The 19,689-nt window shown below is 32.6% G+C and overlaps 1 long non-coding RNA gene across 1 annotated transcript; it reads right to left on the bottom strand.

Annotated features, from left to right (window-relative positions):
- Nucleotides 1-1,051: 1,051 nt before the first annotated feature.
- LOC143062467 (uncharacterized) lies at nt 1,052-18,746 on the bottom strand. Its single transcript, XR_012974767.1, has 4 exons — nt 18,685-18,746; nt 4,157-4,236; nt 2,553-2,678; nt 1,052-1,438 (listed from the first exon to the last, which is right to left on the bottom strand). It is a non-coding gene; the product is annotated as an uncharacterized LOC143062467 (long non-coding RNA).
- Nucleotides 18,747-19,689: the final 943 nt, after the last annotated feature.

The raw sequence follows: 19,689 nt of genomic DNA on the forward strand, positions 1-19,689 counted from the left end.
TGGGAAATTTATACAAATGTCTTCTTTTGGAAAACTGCTTGATGAACCCTATTGGAAAAATATACAAATGTCTTCTAAAAAACCGCTCAATAAACTCTATATGAAATTTATACAAATATCTTCTAGAAAACCATTTTAGAGATTTCCGTGGCCGTAATTTACAATGCGAAATGTTCTGTAAACAAAACATGTAAAATGTGCCATGGTTAATATTGAATTCCAGAAAACACAAAAAAATAATGAATCAGGGATGCATGATGGTTAATTTAAATGAACTGAATACAGGAAAATTATAACAAAACTGACATTACACAAATATAAAACACAGAGTCATACTAACTTCTTTACTTATGATGATAGGTGCTATAGATTTACTAGGCAAGCTTTAAAATTAAATTTTAGGTTATTTATATGTTTATAGTTAAACAATTTCCCTTTGAATCACCTCTGATAAAGATATTTAGTATTTAAATAATTCACATATCAATGCATGCCATGCTATTGGAAACAAAATTGTAATCAAATTTAACTAGCTACATGGAGGCTCCCAACTGTGTTGCTCAGCCAATCCATCTTAGTTTTGAAACCATAAAAAAAATATTTTGTGTCAATACTTATATTATCAATATTTCTGGGTGGAAAGAAGAAATATTTGAAAAAAATTGAGCCCTTCGTTAACCCTGATCACCAAAATCAAACAAACTATAACACAAAAAATTACTTTAACAATGAATACTAAAATTAAAATAGAAATAGAAAAACATTATGTTATAGAATTGAGAATAGAAACACAGAAAGTGTCAAAAGAGACAACAACCCAGGCCACCAATGGGTCATCAACACAGATAGGAAATCCTGCATACAGAGGCGGGTATCAGCTGGACCCTAAACAATAATGCATACTAGTTACGCGCAATGGATGCAACACTTAACTCCAATTCATAGAAATGAACATTTTGGTTAAACACACATTAAGAGTAGCGAATGTGGAAAATATACAGCAATTTCTAAAAGAAGTCCGAGTCTGATATTAGAATAAGTAACAGAAGAAACTAAGAAAAATGAGTATTATGTTAAAACACAAATTAACAAAAGCTTACTAGTAGTTACTGGCATGCCAGCTCCAAACCTCAATTACACTAATAACTAATGTCTTTATCATATGACAATCAATCACAATCCCTCCTGTCAGGGGTTTAGTACCGTGTAACAATAAATCTATATCATGCAAACAACTGATTTTAAATCAGTGTGTTTATTTTCGATTTATGACGTTCTCATTTACTTTGTGGTGAACAGCAGTACGGGAATAATGTACTTGAGCAGCATCCCAATTTATCTCCGGTTGCATCTTCCGCAGAAAACCCGGTAGGACAATCTTCCGGCCTACTGGCACATTGCCTTTCTGACATAGGCTGCTCGCAGTCTGTGCCTACATCTGAAATGAAATTTTTGTGAAGTGTGCAAAGAGATATGGCAAAATTTCAGGGTCCAAATATTCAACTAAAAAAAACATTAAAGAGTTCCAAGAACTTATTCATTGCACATAATATTATTGATGAAAACAAAGTTTTGCTTTCGATTAAACATTGGTTTTGATTCGGAAAAACTCTACTTACTAGTACTTTTTTACGCGAAGATACACAATATATGCTAATTATTGTGAACTGCACACATATATTAAACATACGATTTGAACGCTTTGACAGTTTGAAAATGAGTTTTGGTTTTATTTTTACGGTTGGTTATAAATGGTCTTGGTCATTCAGAAAAGAAAAATATATTGCACATATTTTGAATAATGAACTTTGACCCCTAATTTTTGACAAATCAATAGTGACAACCTTTTTATGTATGTGCGTATACTTTTAATTTATCATATACCTTTACCATCATTGTGCATTGTTACGAATCCTTTTTTTCATACTAAAACAGCATATTCACCAGAAGAAGGGTGATATTTTCTGCATAAAACGTCACATGCTACTTCACACTTTGAGTTAAGGGGTCAGCTGAAGCACGCCTCCGGCTGCAGAATTTATCGCTGTGTTGAAAACCCGGCTGTTTTGGTCGGATTGTCAGGAAAATGACCATTGTTATATTATAGTTCGTTTCTGTGTGTGTTACATTTTAATGTTGTGTTTCTGTTGTGTCGTTTTTCTCCTCTTATATTTGATGCGTTTCCCTCAGTTCAGTTTTTGTAACCCGGATTTCTTTTTTTCTTTATCGATTTATGGGTTTCGAACAGCAGTATACTACTATTGCCTTTTGTTATCTCTTTGTCAAATTCCCTATTTTTATTCTCAATTTTATTTTAATTGGTTTTAATAAACAATTGTCATTAGATACATATTAGGTTGTTTTTTCAGAAAATAAAATAAAACAATTACTGTAGTTCGTTTCGGTAAATATTTGGTTTCATTGACTTGATATACACTTTAACCGTTGGCCTCAGTGAATATCAAATTTTCAAAAGTCAATAAAACCACAAATTTACCTCACCAAAAGACAGTTATTGTATAAAATTTAGAAAAACACTACGGTATACTCACTAGAGCATGTCTCGGTGCAACATACTTTTTTACCACAACATGTTCCGCCGGGTAGAAGTATATTATTACCACTGCAAAATTTCATACAGTTTCCTCCCATTCTTCGACAAGAAGGACGCTTTGATTCTACAATTGGTAAAAAAGTTAAAAAAACAAAAACAAAAAACACAGAAGAAAATGAAAATAACACTTAATAAAATGTATGCGTACGAAGAGCCATCATCAGGAATGCTAAAAGTGAAAATAAAATATAAAAAAATACAAGTCAAGGATTGTAAACTTCGAATTGAACGCAAAAATATTATTAAAGTCACCGTCACTCCTAAATAGACAAGAACATACAGTAAAATACATGCTGGTTGATGATAATTCAATAAATTAATGGTCAAATTAACACTCGTTAAAAAAACCCAGTATAATCGTGAAGCGATGAAATGATACCACATTTTTACTTGGAAAACAACATGGAATACTAAATAGCAGAAAAGTAAGTGGTGGTCAAACTATGACTCAAATCAATCAAAAGTATCATACACTATATACTTCATGGCCTATTTAGGTCATTTGTAAAAAAAAAAGTTCAACATTAATACCATCTTTTTCCATAATTTTAAGTTATTAGTTTTGCGAGTTTTCGTTTCTTTAAGTTTAGAAATGCAATATGCCTAATTTTTTAGATGTAGAAACTTTCTAAACTTTTCCAAGTGCAATTCCTATTCTCGGCCTTCTGTTTCTATGGTCATTCTCTTCACTTGACGATATTACATAAACAGAGAAACCTTATTCTGTTTCTATGGTCATTCTCTTCACTTGACGATATTACATAAACAGGGAAACCTTATTCTGGTCATTCTCTTCACTTGACGATATTACATAAACAGAGAAACCTTATTCTGTTTCTATGGTCATTCTCTTCACTTGACGATATTACATAAACAGGGAAACCTTATTCTGGTCATTCTCTTCACTTGACGATATTACATAAACAGAGAAACCTTATTCTGTTTCTATGGTCATTCTCTTCACTTGACGATATTACATAAACAGGGAAACCTTATTCTGGTCATTCTCTTCTCTTGACGATATTACATAAACAGGGAAACCTTATTCTGTTTCTATGGTCATTCTCTTCTCTTGACGATATTACATAAACAGGGAAACCTTATTCTGGTCATTCTCTTCTCTTGACGATATTACATAAACAGGGAAACCTTATTCTGTTTCTATGGTCATTCTCTTCTCTTGACGATATTACATAAACAGGGAAACCTTATTCTGTTTCTATGGTCATTCTCTTCACTTGACGATATTACATAAACAGGGAAACCTTATTCTGTTTCTATGGTCATTCTCTTCTCTTGACGATATTACATAAACAGGGAAACCTTATTCTGGTCATTCTCTTCTCTTGACGATATTACATAAACAGAGAAACCTTATTCTGTTTCTATGGTCATTCTCTTCACTTGACGATATTACATAAACAGAGAAACCTTATTCTGAGAACATTTTGTTTATTCTTTCTTGGGATACTGTTTTGCGGTATTTAATTAGTTTGTATGCCATTGGACAAATTATGTATAATTATCTAGAGTTTGTGTTACCTGATAGAACTGCAGACATTACAAGGACCAGCAAAATATACTGTTTACCACACATATTTCGGACTTTCGGACTACGATTTCTACAAGAAAGGAAAAAAGGTTGGAAATACAGACATGTACATAGATTTATTATATTACTGATATTGAAAAATTAGAAACCTGTTCGGTCTGTTTTAGATGAAATCGATGTTTGTGGTGTTGTTTTTCGTCATCTTCCACTTCAAGTTGAGAACGTAGACAATGTTATAATAACTTTAGAAAAAATAAAGAGCATTTGCCATTTCGTAAAGAAACAATAAAGTATCTTACCTGTTTACAACTTCACATTGTGTTGAGTTATTTGAGGGTGTTGACGTTGTTGATGATATTACATTGGTTTTGTTACGGGAGATTTGATACATTACATAGAGAATTTTGCTGTCCGAATATTGATACATGTATCTATGACCCTATATGCTGCTAATACTTAAAATCTTTGGATGAAATGAACATATCATTATTTCAAGCTGATTATAATGTATTTACAATAAACCTATTTCAGGTGTATTGATGGCTACGCCACTGAGGTACACCATTGTTTAGCCCATTCACATGTTTTGTGTACCTGTCCAAGACCATACATCTTTGGTCTAGGAATCGTCGTTTGCTGCCATATGTTGAATCGTTTAAAGGTTTACGCGTTAATGGTTAATCATGAGTTTTTATTGCTGCATGTTTCCATAATTTTGTTAATCGGGGTTTTAAAGCTTGTTTGCGCCATAGTTCTTGGGTCAATTTGAGAATAGGTGTTTGATTGGAAATCGTGCAATATCTGCCTTCTGATGTTGGTAACCTAGTTTTCGGTCAAAATAACAAATTATGTGTACACATGGTACATGAAATATCAATAAGTATGTATCATGACATGCGGGAAGTACTGACTTTTAATACGTTTTAAAACATATGTTTCAGTAATCGATTAACTGATAAATTGTACATGATTTCAAGAAGGCTAGTGATAAATATATATTAACTCATGAGAAATTAATATAGAACATGTATCTGTGTTTACAAGATAACTGTTTGCTTTACCTTAATTGATCTAGGTACACTTTAAGAAAACAAAGTATGACATGATGCACTTAATTCAACGGTCAACTTCCAACTTGTAACGGTGTGTTTTTACAACCCAATTAATCACGTAACATATTTTATAATCCGACTACGCTGATCTTTTTATTTTTAAAATAACTATCAAAGTATAAAATGATTCAAAATTCAATTTATAGTATCACAAACTCGTTTTGCATTAATTTATTCTGACATGTCGAGTACAGTTAATCTACATCTGACAGGACTTTCTCAGACAAGAAGACAGTAAACCAACCGGTTTCTGACAGGGATACAGCCCCCTTACATCTGACATAACTATTTCTGTCAGGAATGCATAACACTTGCATCTGACAAAATTCTTTCTGACTGGCTTAGAATACAGTACATAAACCAGCTTCTGCCATACATACAGTAACAAAACTATTTTATACATAAATACAGTTGATCGCCATCTGACATGAATCTAAACCAACATCAAACAAATTTATTTCTGACAGGGATACAGCCCCCTTACATCTGAGATAACTATTTCTGTCAGGAATGCATAACACTTGCATCTGACAAAATTCTTTCTGACTGGCTTAGAATACAGTACATAAACCAGCTTCTGCCATACATACAGTAAACCGGCTTCTGCCATACATACAGTAACTACAGTAATTCAAATACTGACATAGATACATCTAAAGTAATAGAACAGAAAATACCATCCTTTGAGGAAAATTTAAAACGGAAACACATTTAACAAAATGATAATAAATGTCATATTCCTGACTTGGTACACCAACATCTGACACGAATACAGTAAATACAGTAAAACAACATTTATTATGAATACTGAATTATATACAGTAACTCAAGTTTGACATTAATGCACTAAACCATCATCTGACATGAATACACTAAACTAACACATGACGTGAATACACTGAACCATCATCTGAGGTGAATACATTACACTATCATCTTACATGAATATACTAAACTAACACATGACGTGAATACACTGAACCATCATCTGAAGTGAATACATTACACTATCATCTGACATAAACACATCTTACATGAATACAGCAAAACAAAATTTGATATCACTATAGTAAACCAACAACTGCCAAAATTCTCTGAGACATGAAAACAATAAACAAACATCTGACATGAATTTAGTAAACCAGCATATGACATGAAAAAAATACTTTCATCTGATATAAATATTCATAAATCCAACATCTGAGATGAATACATTTAACTAACATACAGTATGACATAAATGCAGCAAACTTATATCTTACATGAATTTGGTAAACAAACATCTGACAACTCTCTCAGAATATCATAACAATAAACCAACATCTGACACGACTATAGTGACTTACATATTATAAAACCATCGGAGACATGATTAGAGTTAACCAGGATCTTATATGAATACAGTAAATCATTATCTGACAAAACTTTTTCAGACATAAATACAGTAAACAAACATGACATTGTGTAAAACTCGCACAGACAAAAATACAGTAAACCGCCATATCTTTGACATGAATACCATCTGAAATATATGTATAAAACACATTCTACCTGGATATTCATAAAATCTAAGATCGACAGATTAAACAAATCCACATTTTACTTATAAACGATAGGTATAAGACAATGCTTCATGAAGTTTCTTGTACCGGACATAAAATCTTCATACACCAAAATAAAAAATTACCAAAAATATTGGACATTCAAATAGCAGAAACAACCGACAATACCAGAATCTGCCTATTAAAAAAGACTTAGAAATAGACAATCAGTTTGAAAGTTACCCTGACAAATGAGATGGAATTGATACCAGTAAACATATCTACAACCTTCTAGACAATATTTTGTAAAGTTTAACACACCAAAAACAAAACAAAAAAACCACAACATTCAAACAATTTATAAATAAGCTTACTTACAGAAGGGAACACAAATTTGAAAATCGGTGCTATATTAATATTATGATAATGTGCCTTAAAACAGACTGATATATCCAAGGATTTTAAAAGAACTAATATTTGATGGACATTTGTCTCATATTCAAAAATGTCAATATATAGATCTAAAATTTATTCCTACCAATCAGGACAGATTCATTTCAAAAAAAAAGTCAAGGTTTCTATCGAACTATCATGTTTATATCATCTCTTCAGGTGTATTTTAGAGTATTTTCTAAATCTTAACCTAAACCAAAAATGTTTGTTCATCAGCTGGTTGTTAGTTTTTAATTTATGTCTTCTATCTATCGGATATCTGAGTGTTATCTATATTACATATGAGTATGTGAATCGTAAGAATTTCTGTTGACCATTTTGTTTTTATAAAAATAAGGAGATAGCGAATATCCTCGACAAACATTTCGTACATAAAATGCAAAGGACTAAAACTCTATATTTACAACCAAGCTCCTCAAATATCAACTTCCTAAAATACTTCATCAAAATTAAACAAAAATGCCTGAAAATTCAATCTATATAGTTAGTTATGTAAAATGTCTTACATTAAACACTTTATATCCGTTGGCTACAAACCATAAAAAATCTGATTTATTTTATTCTCAAAGATACAAGTACTCTTTAAAAGAAAAACAAAAGAAATATGAAATGTATGTTTCATTTCTTGAGGAAAAAAATATATCTTACCTGTGTAAGGTACGCTGAAACAAATAAGGATGTTAAAGTTACTAATGGAGTGTACACATGTTTCTACATAACATTATATATTGAAAAACAAGTTTGTGGCATTAAGGGGCTACCCAACACTTTGACTAAAATAGATTTGACTCGTTTAATTTTCATAAAGTTTTTACAACATATTTTCTTTTACCTGTTTACAAAAATACGAAAAGTTCTAAAAATTGGAACCGTTCAATTAACAGGAATAATTTGGTTGGCTATATAGCAGTTTGACTAACACTAATTTTGATCGTTGAAAAGCTTGATTTCTCCTTATAAATAGTATCTGATTTAAACACTCAGCTGAGTTTAAAGAGTAAGCTCCCTTATATGTTCTGTACCCCCTTAAGTACGCATTTACACGTTCCAGACATGTTTTATTTATTGATTACTATTGGTTATAGAAATGTAAGTTGTTCAACCATAAATTATCGATAAATTTAAAAACAAACCTTATCTTTAACCTTCATGTCTGTTCATAAATGACTTAGATTACTAGACTGGTGTTTTTTCAGACGGAAATATCCAGCCAATTAGCCAATACATGGCATCAGATTCAACGTTAAAATTTAGACCAGATATATGACTGCGAAGACATATTTTGCACAGTAACATAGATAACCCTTTGCATTGACAAGATTAACTCAAGATCACCAAATTTCTGTATTTCAATCATATCGATGTAATGGTTAACTGTGCATAAGTACAAGAAGGCCAGTAATAACTCTATCTTTATCTTATTAGAACTTAATATAGAACATGTATCTGTGTTTACAAGATAACTGTTTGAATTAGCTTAATTGATCTAGATACACTTTAAGAAAGAAAAAAATATGATATAAACTCATCATAGATACCAGTATTAAAAAACTTTATTTACGCCAGACGCGTGTTTCGTCTCCAAAAGGCTCATTAGTGACGCTTGAATCAAAAAATGTTTATAGGGCCAAATAAAGTATGAAGTTGAAGGGCATCGAGGACCAAAAATTCCTAAAAGTTTTGCCAAATACAGCTAAGGTAATCTATTCCTGAGGTAGAAAAACGTTTTGTTAACAGTTAATTTATAATTATGAACATATCAGGCACTAAATTAAACTTTCAACTTCCAACTTGTAAAATTACTGTGTATTTCAACACCCGAAATAATCAAACATACATCACTTGACATATTTTACTATTCGACTACGCTGATCTCTATTGTCCAAACGTATACAATGATTCAAAACTCAATTTGCCGTTCCATTCATTTTTATTACATTAATTTATTCTGACAATACGAATACAGTAAATCTGCATTTGACAGGACTTTCTAAAAGAGGGACGAAAGATACCAAAGGGACAGTCAAACTCATAAATCTAAAACAAACTGACAACGCCATGGCTAAAAATGAAAAAGACAAACAAACAACAGCACACACGACACAACATAGAAAACTAAAGAATAAACAACACAAACCCCACCAAAAAACTAGGGGTGATCTCAGGTGCTCCGGAAGGGTAAGCAGATCCTGCTCCACATGCGGCACCCGTCGTGTTGCTTATGTGATAACAAATCCGGTAAATAGTCTAATTCGGTAGGTCACATTCATGAAAGGGAAGGGGATTGTAGTTACGACGTAAGGAACATATCCGATATCATTTGTGAAACGGTTATTCCATAACGGTCAACCAACTCGTGATGGCGTCCGTAAAATTTACGAAGAGTTGATGATTTCAACTTCACCATTTGGAACTCTTGGTTTAATATCTTCCTTGTGAGCAGCAACCCTCTATCAAGAAAATCATGATAGGAAATGCAAGCACGGGAATATCGTATCAATTGGGAGATATATACCCCGTATGCAGGTGCTGCTGGAATGTTGCTACTTAGAAATGGCAAGTTCACAATTGGAAAGCTGAAATCATCTCTTTTGTCGTAAAGTTTTGTTTTCAACCGACCCTCATTGTCAATTTCTAGATGTAAGTCAAGATATGAGGCCGACTTAACTGTATCTGTAGTATCCTTTATCTCTAGCTCGATTGGATAGATGCGTTCCACATAGTCACCAAATTTTGAATTATTTAGTGAAAGAACATCATCTATATAGCGAAAAGTAGAGTTAAAGGATATTGCTAACTTCTTATCTTTCCTGCATGAAGTCAGCCTCATAATAATAAAGAAACAAGTCGGCAAGTAGAGGGGCACAGTTTGTTCCCATTGGAATGCCGACAGTCTGTTGAAAAACACGTCCTCCGAACGTAACAAATATGTTGTCGATCAAGAAATCAAGCATCTTGATAATATCAGTTTCAGAGAATTTTTTGTTCGAATCAGAGTGATCCTTTACAAAGTAGGATTTATCCCTCCCTAAGACAAGATACTTGTATCTACGTTACCCATTCTTTTTTACGAAGCAAAGCAATACCAACTCTTTCAATTTGTCTTTTAGTTTGGAATGTGGAATACTAGTGTACAGAGTAGAAAAGTCAAATGTTTTAATGCTGTTACAAGATGGAAGAGAGTTAGATTGTATGTACTCTAAAAGATCTTTGGAATTTTTAATTATCCACATCTGATTCACGCCCCCTCTAGAATAGGTAGTTTCACAATAACTTTGAAGCCCGTCTTTGATTGCTGATAAAATAGATGTAAATAATTTAGAAAGAGGTTTCGTGGAGCACTTGGAAGACCCAGCAATATACCGTTGTTTGTAAGGACACTTATGTAGTTTAGGTATCCAATACAGTGATGGCAGATCCAGTTCTTCATCTTTGGTTGAAATTCCAAAGGAACACAGAACAGACCTATGATTATCTAGGATTTCCTCTTTGGTAAGTGTCGTGAGGGTATATGTTGAGTTTTCAAGTGAATTGTCAATACCTTATTCGTTTATCAAGCAGTTAATGTAGTGAGTTTTACATACAAAAACGATGTTGTTTGGGGCTTTATCTGCGGGGACAACAACATATTTGTCATGGAGGTAGGATAGGTGTTTTGCAACATTTGGGTCTTTAAAGATTGACGTAGCATGGGCATTGATATACCCATTCAGTTTCTTAATTCTGATTTGTATCAACGACCTCACTGCCTTAATCCATTCGGAAAGAGTGTCTACGTCTTCCTTCTCGCGCTTAGCCCATTGCCTGGCATAATCCTCAACTGAATCTATCAAAATTTTAAAGTTGTATTTCCAATTGATGGATTTAGGCTCACGATATTTCGGACCTTTCGATAACACATTTCGTAGAGGAGTGTTATTAACAATGTTGAGGTCACCGGTAATAACGTGGCCAGCAGGATTATATGTGAATTGGGAACTAGCACAAGTGCAATCAGGAGGTTTAGACTTGACGTCGTCAATATCGAGATCCTGCAAAACGTGTTTGTAATTGAAAATTTTAGTTGCAATAGGTTTGGTATAGGTATAAGAAATGATTGGTACAGACTGGTCTTTGAAATAAGGAGGTATATTGCCTAAGTTGACGCCATCGATACCTTTGTTGGCAAAGGAAAGATTAAGGAAAGATCTTTTCTCTTTTTCATCTTTGCCAATGCGGACTGGCTTGAAAAGTCTGTGACTTGCAATATCCGAAATTATAGCTGTAATTTTGTATTGGTTTGAATGAGGGTTTGTAACAGTGGATTCCAAACATAAATTGAACAGAGAATGAAGTTTTGAAAGGGGTAATGAATAAAGTTTCGTGCGAATGTGATGAATACCTAACGGCTTTTGTATAAATGGCAGCAAGTCATTAATAGATACATCATGCAGAGAAGGTGATGTATAATGACGATGACCATGACTGCGTCTACGTCGAGGAGTCGAGTTGAAAATATTCATCACATTCACCGAGTTACACGAAGGACTAGATAGAATACCTATACCATCAATTTTGTCATTGCAACCATAAGGTGTCGCAGTTCCCTATTGTCTAATCCAGTAGTCCTCTTTTTGTCTACGGAGAGTTGTTGAAAGATTAGGATTGTTAGAGCTATGGTATATCTTTTCGATAATGCGAACTGTCATGGAAACGATGGAATGATCGGGCTGATTGAAATGCTGGTATAGAATGTCGTTAGCATTGAGGATAATGTCTGATCTATGACCGCGCATACGTTTGTTTAGCCTTCCTTTCGTTTCACCGACGTATACCAATCCGCAAAGGTTGCACTCTAATCCGTAGACGACATTTATCGATTTACAATTCAGATCATCGTAGCTTCTGGTAAAATATGACTTCTTGGTCAAATTGCTAGTGAATTCAGCATCTGTAATTAAAATTGCACAAGTTTTGCAGCCTTTGGTCTCACATTTCGAAGTGCGACAGTGTTGTACTGTGTCATCAAAAACCAAAATGTCTTAAAGGAGAACTGAACATGGCTGTATATGTGTAATATTGCTGTTGTCACAAGGACGATGATCTGAATGAGTCATGTTTGTGATATTTGTCATGTCTAGTGATGAAGGGACACCTACCGTATCAGACGACACCGTGTCTATGGTGACGTCTGTTTCGGACCTTTTTATACTGGGCGACGTCCGAGCCAGTTTCCTGTTAGATCTTCGTAAATTCATGCAATTGTAGTTTTGCTACTGGACGGATGATGTCCTCGGGGACAAAATGTCCACCAGCATAGACATCGACCCAGTGGTTATAAAAGAGGGACGAAAGATACCAAAGGGACAGTCAAACGCATAAATCTAAGACATGAAAACAGTAAACCAGTATCTAACATGAATGTAAACAAACGGGATTTTCTCGCTGTTTTGAAGACCCATTAGTGGCCTTTGGCTGTGTTCTACTGTTTGGTCGGGTTGTTGTCTCTTTGACACATTCCCCATTTCTTTTCTAAATTTTAAACATCTGACATTTTTTTCTAAGGTAGGAATACGCAGTTCATCAACACCTTAAAATCTCTTTTTGACAGGAATACAGTACACCAAAATCTTATATAACTCTCTATGACATGAATACACTAAACCACAATGCCACTGAGATGAATACACTAAACCACAATGCCACTGAGATGAATGTACTAAACCACAATGCCACTGAGATGAATGCACTAAACCACAATGCCACTGAGATGAATGCACTAAACCACAATGCCACTGAGATGAATACACTAAACCACAATGCCACTGAGATGAATACACTAAACCACAATGCCACTGAGATGAATGCACTAAACCACAATGCCACTGAGATGAATGCACTAAACCACAATGCCACTGAGATGAATACACTAAACCACAATGCCACTGAGATGAATGCACTAAACCACAATGCCACTGAGATGAATGCACTAAACCACAATGCCACTGAGATGAATGCACTAAACTAACATCTAACAAAACCTCCTCAGACGCGAATTCACTAAACTAATTAGTGTAATCAAGCATCTGATGTGAATACAGTAAACCATTATCTGACAAAATCTTTTCAGACATGAAAACAGTAAACCACCATGCTCCTGACATGAATACCATCTGAAAAATACCTATAAAACACATTCGTCTCTGGATATTCATAATATCTAAGTTAGACGGATTCAACAAGTGTCTTGTGCCGAAAATAAAAGTTAGTTTCGAAAATAAGCGGGACAAACTTGATGGGATTAAACCAGTGAACATACATATAACCTTCCGCTTTTACCTATCTAGAAAATATTTTGTAAAGTTGAAAACACCAAAAAACATTAAAAATTCAAATAAAAAAATCAAATAAAAAAGCAATCATAGACTTATTATCAATAAGCTAACCACCTACTTACAGAACGAAACACAAATTTGAAAATCGGGGCTACATTAATGTCATGATAATGTGCCGTAAACCATTTTGATATATCGAGGGAATATATATTAAAGAACAAATATTTGAAAGACAGATGTCTCATATTTAAAATTTGTCAAAATATAGATCAAAAAGTCAGAATTTTATTGCTTCACTAACATTTCTGTTAAATGTATTCCTACCAATCAGGAGAGATTCAGTTTAAGAAAGCAAGGTTTCTATCATCTTTACAAAGATTTTTAAAATATGTTTAGCTTTTTTTAACCTAATCATTTAAGAGCCAGTCTGCCATAAAACCATGCAAAATTTCAAATTACGTCCAAATTGGTAGTTATAACTGGGCAACATTATATATATTTCCAAAATCTTTGGGTATTTAGGAGTTAAGATAAAAAAAATTTTTTTGTAAATTCACACTATTTTTCATTTAACAGCCTTATTTGCATATTTGTGAATTATTAAAAAAAAAATGCCAAAAAAATCACCATATTTAGGTACTTTTTAAAGGTCTGGATAATTGATATATTTCTTAAATATAGCATTATCTTGTTATATTTTGCAAAGAACATTATAAAAAAATAGAAAAAATGCATTTTGACATTTTTTTTACCTTTTGGCAGGTTGCCAGAGAGGTTCGTGCAACAGATGTTTTAGATAACTTGCATGTAGTACATGTACTCAGTAGGTGTTTTCTCTCAAGATCATATTTATTTTTTTTCAACTTTAAGGATTTTGTTAAAGGTGCATATCAGTTCTAAGACAAGTAAAAAAATTTAGCCTGGCAAATATTGGGAAATTGGTAAATAAATGCTCCCAAATATCTGTAAAATGCACTAATTGTAATAGTTTTTGCCCCTTAATATTTTAACTAAAACTGATCAAAGTAGACTTATATTCCGGACAATAACTTAAGTTTAAGTGTATAGATCTTTATTATTTTTTTTTCAGAAGGTTCAATACCACAAAAGGAAGGTATGGATCGATTTTGGGGATGATGGTCCCAACCGTTTAGGAATTAAGGGCCCAAAAGGGGCCCAAAACAAGCATTTTATAGTTTAAGGATAATAACTTGTGTATAAGTATTTCAATTGCTCTGATATTGTATCACAATGTTTAAAACCACTCGTAGAAGGTTTGGATTCATTTAAATGGGTCATGGATTCAAAATTAGGAATTAAGGGCCAAAAAGGGGCCAAAAACAAGCATTTTTCTAGTTTCAAGACAATAACTTGTGTGTAATTGTATGGATCTCTCTCAAATTGTACCACAATGCTCCATATAACAAAAGGGAGGCTGGGATTTAGTTTTGGATTAATTGTCCAAAATATGTAGGAATAAGGGGCCAAAAAAGGGCCAAAAAGAAGCATGTTTCTAGTTTCCAAACAATAACTTGGGTTTAAGTATATGGATCTCTCTGTAATTGTACTACAAGGTTCTATACTTAAAAGGAAAGGATGGGATTGTGTTTAAGGGTTATTCCTTAAAGGGGGTTTCAATAAATGGGGGGGGGAGAATTTGTAAACAATTTTTTAAGGGATTTCTTTTTTTTTCAAATTTTTCAAATTTCAAATTTTTCAAATTTTCATTCAATTGCACAGTATTGTGCAATAGATTTGTTGATCTTTTACCACATTTATTTTGTAACAAAAACCTTTATTTTGTCAAAAATGCAATCACAATCCAAATTCAGACAGCATCAAGCTTGAACATTGTGACCAACTTTAATTTGCCCCAACTGTTCAGGGTCCAACCACTGCGGTTGTATAAAGCTGCGCCCTGCGGAGCACCTGATTTTCACATACTTTCAATTGATGACAGTCTTTTAAAAAGCTTGTTATATGAAACAGAGTTGTGAACATACTTGTACTTCAAAAAATCTTCCTCTTTGAAACTTTTGAATGGAATTCAACCAATTACAGGGGCAATCGCTCATTCTAGTCTAGATTCGAAATCTGTGTCTATTAGAGCGTATGTAAAAAATGTGGCCATTTTTTTTCATCTACGAAAAAAGTTTATATGTGCATATGTAATGTGCCATATAAAAGTTTTTGATGTATATCTCAGATTAAATCAAGATAAACGAAAGACATTTGAGGTGACCCTGGTTCTTCAAAAATCGAAAGCATTTTCCAAAATTATCTTGAATGTTCCCTCTCCAAAGAACATCTCTTTCCTGTTTGTTGATACTTTGAGATTTTGATTTTAAGTCCCCTAACGGCTAACGTCTAAGTGGACTCAGGTTTGCACTGCGTTTGTCTGTCTGTCAGTCTGTCTATCTGTCATTTTGGCAAATCAAGACTTTTTGTGCTTGTAGATTTTGATTTGATATTTGGTTTATTGTTTTATCATGACAAGTTACAGGTCAAATTCATTATTCACGCTTTAAGCTTTTCTCTTTGTTCAGTTGAAGCCCTTTCTCTAGAATTAAATTTTTGATGAAATACTTATTCATTAGAAAATTTCTGTTCAAACGGAAATAACTCATTTTTTTTAAGACAAAATGACATTTTGAATGTTTTTCCTTTTCTTTGGTATTTAGTGATTCAGTTTTGTTCCAGTCTGATATTTGTGTGCAGAGTTGTGGTCTTTGGACATATGAAATTCACTTAGATAGTCAGAATTCAAAAAGTTTTTTTTTGTTTTGCTTGAAGATTTTGTCTCGATATTTTTATGTAGTTTACACCATGACAAATTATAGATCAAGTTAAAATTTTGTTCCATTACAATGAATTTGTAACGGGTTGGGGACTATGTATTGCCATGTATTACTCACAGAATGCTTGTTTTTATCCAAAAAAATTCTGATTCGGCAAAATTGATTAATATTTAGTTAAAATAGATATTGATGACTTTATTATGTTAAATTTTTTCAGATCTATCAAACTTTTACTTTTTTTTGCTAATACCTTCATCATGTTCATTCATGACTAAAAACTTGTATTTAGAACATTTTGCACGTTTTTCTTTTACGGTAGACCACCATAATATTACATGTATATAAACAGTAAAATCTTACCATTTTAATGACAATATAAAAAAGAAGATGTGGTATGATTGCCAATGTGACAACTGTCCACAAGAGACCAAAATGACACAGACATTAACAACTAAAGGTCACCGTACGGCCTTAAACAATGAGCAAAGCCCATACCGCATAGTCAGCTATAAAAAGCCCCGATAAGACAATGTAAAACAATTCAAATGAGAAAACTAAAGGCCTTATGTATATTAAAAATGAATGAAAAACAAATATGTTACACATTAATAAACGACTACCACTGAATTACAGGCTCCTGACTTGGGACAGGCACATACAACGCCCCCCTCCCTTATGAAAAGTTCTGGATCCGCCACTGTAAACTAATTGATAGTAAATAGCAAATATTATTCATTTTCGTTTTCCTCCCAAAATAACCCAAACTAAAACACGTTAAGCAAGGATGATACATGCTAGAACTCAAAATGATAGCAGAAAGCAAATTCATATACTTTATTTCATAGTCTTTGTATGTTCGAAGTACATAAAAAACACAAACCGGAAGTCTAATCTGACTTAAAGTTTTGTCCAATGACGGGAAAATATCCGGACGCATTCTTTTTCGTTTTTTATCCCAAAATAACTCAAACTTAATGATCATAAGAATGGATGACAAATGCGACTATACATGTTACCTATAGGACACAGAGGCATGATGATTAATTTATTGTGAAAGGAGGAGAAGCGACACCAAAAATGAGGTCTTCTCGTTTAATAGTATAGATTTTCTCGTAAGAAGGTATCATTTGCCGAGCACCATTTTCTTGCATTTTGTAGATAAATATATAAGCTTCATGAAATATTACTTTTTATTGAAAATAAAACATGATCTTACAAGATTCAAGCCTTTAAAAATATACAAATTTTGCTGAATCGGCACTTTTTCAAAACCATGCAATTTCAACCTGTTAGTAGGGGTATTGAGAAATCTCACAACTTTTTGAATTATCATAATTTCCTTTCATTTTAAGTTGTTAGATAAGATATTTGTTATCATTAAGCTGTATTTTTTCTATAAAACAAAAAAAGCAGGTCAAAATACCCTAAAATAGGCTTGAAATGGCCATTTGTCAGTACAGAAATAGACAATTATCGAATGTTCGGCATACACAAATAATGGCTGCATATTTTTTCAAAATATTTTGCACAAATAGTTATTACATATAAGGTATCTAAAATACAAAATATCAGTCTGATTGGAATATTTTGGATTTGGACCATTTTGCATGGTTTTATCACAGACTGGCTCTTAAGTTAACCTAAACAAAAATTGTTCATTCATCAGCTGGTTGTTAGTTTTTAATGTATATGTCTACTATCTATCAGCCTCTGTGTGGTATTTATGATACATATGAGTATGTGAATGGTAAGAATTTTTGTTGACCAAAATTTTAAAATAAAAACGGAGATAGAAGACATTCTTGACCAACATCTCGCATATCACATACAAAGGACTAAAACCCATTATTCACAACCAAGCTACTCTATTATAAACTTCCCAAAATACCTCTTTTAAATTAAACGAAAATGCCTGAAAATTTCAATCTATATTATAAGTTATGTAAAATGTCTTATATTAAACCCCACATATCCGTTGGCTGCATACTATGTAAGATCTGAATTAATTTTCGTAGATAAGATTACTCTTTTATAGGATTTGATTTTAAATGTTCCAATGTTAATAATTATATTGCTGAAAACTATTGATAAAAACTTGTTATATACGTTTTAAAGCTAAAGAGACCGCAAATCGCCAATAGCAGTTCTATTTATATATTTATCCTTTCTGGAAATAATTGTCTCAGTCCTTCTTCTGAAATTTAATAAAAGAGATTTTGCTGAAAATGAGATTTTTTTTTAATATAGTTGGTTTTATTTTTTTAGGAAAAAAGAAAAAAAGAAATTTGAAAGTATCTTACCTGTATGAGTTACGACAAATAAGTATGTTAACGTTAATAACAGAATGTACACCTGTTTCTACATAACATTATATATAGAAAAACAAGTTTGTGACATTAAGTACGCATTTACACGTTTATAACATATGTTTTATTTATTGATTACTATTGATTATAGAAATGTAAGTTGTTCAACTATAAACTTTTGCTAAATTTAAAAAAAAAACCTTCATGTTTGCACAGAGTGGGTATAATATTTTAAAGATCTGAACAAAAAACCAGTAACTCCTTCTCCTAATATAATAGAATTTTTACTTAATTTGGAAAATGCTAAAGTTTTACTGAGTTAGACATCCTTATCACAGATAAAGAAATTTCTGATGCAATTCATACATTAAAGAATAAAAAAAATCATGTGGCCCTGACAGTATTTCAAATGAAATGATAAAAAACAGTCAAAGTTTTCTAATTAAAAGTTAAAATCATGTTTTTTAAAATAAAATACTTTCAACTGGAAACTATCCTCAGATATGGGCTAATGGTTTTAAAACTGCCCTATTTAAAAATGGTTCAAATGATGATCCATCAAATTATCGTCGACTACCTGTGACTAGTTGTCTCAGTAAAGTATTCACAAAAATTCTTACTAAAAGATTAGAAAAATTTTGTATTGAAAGAAATATCATTTGTCCTGAGCAAATTGGTTTCTGCAAAGGCAAGCGTACTTCAGATCATATGTTTGTCATGAAATGTCTTAATGATAAATATACTCAAACAGGTTTAAAACATTTTGTACGACTTTGCCCCCCGCAGAGCTATAGAAAAACAGTACATTAACGGGTGTTACACGGACTCTTTTTAGACGATACACGGACTCTTTTTAGTTGTTACTTTTTATGAATAGAATCACTCGTGCATGATCAGTGAGTTCATGGGCACTTTAACTTTTAATTAGATTTGAACTTTTTGGTTCACCGACTTATTTCCTGTCTTTTTATTGAACAAAATATTTACGTTAGCATCAAT

Source organism: Mytilus galloprovincialis, chromosome 2 (assembly GCF_965363235.1).
Source record: "Mytilus galloprovincialis chromosome 2, xbMytGall1.hap1.1, whole genome shotgun sequence".
Lineage (NCBI taxonomy): Eukaryota > Metazoa > Mollusca > Bivalvia > Mytilida > Mytilidae > Mytilus > Mytilus galloprovincialis.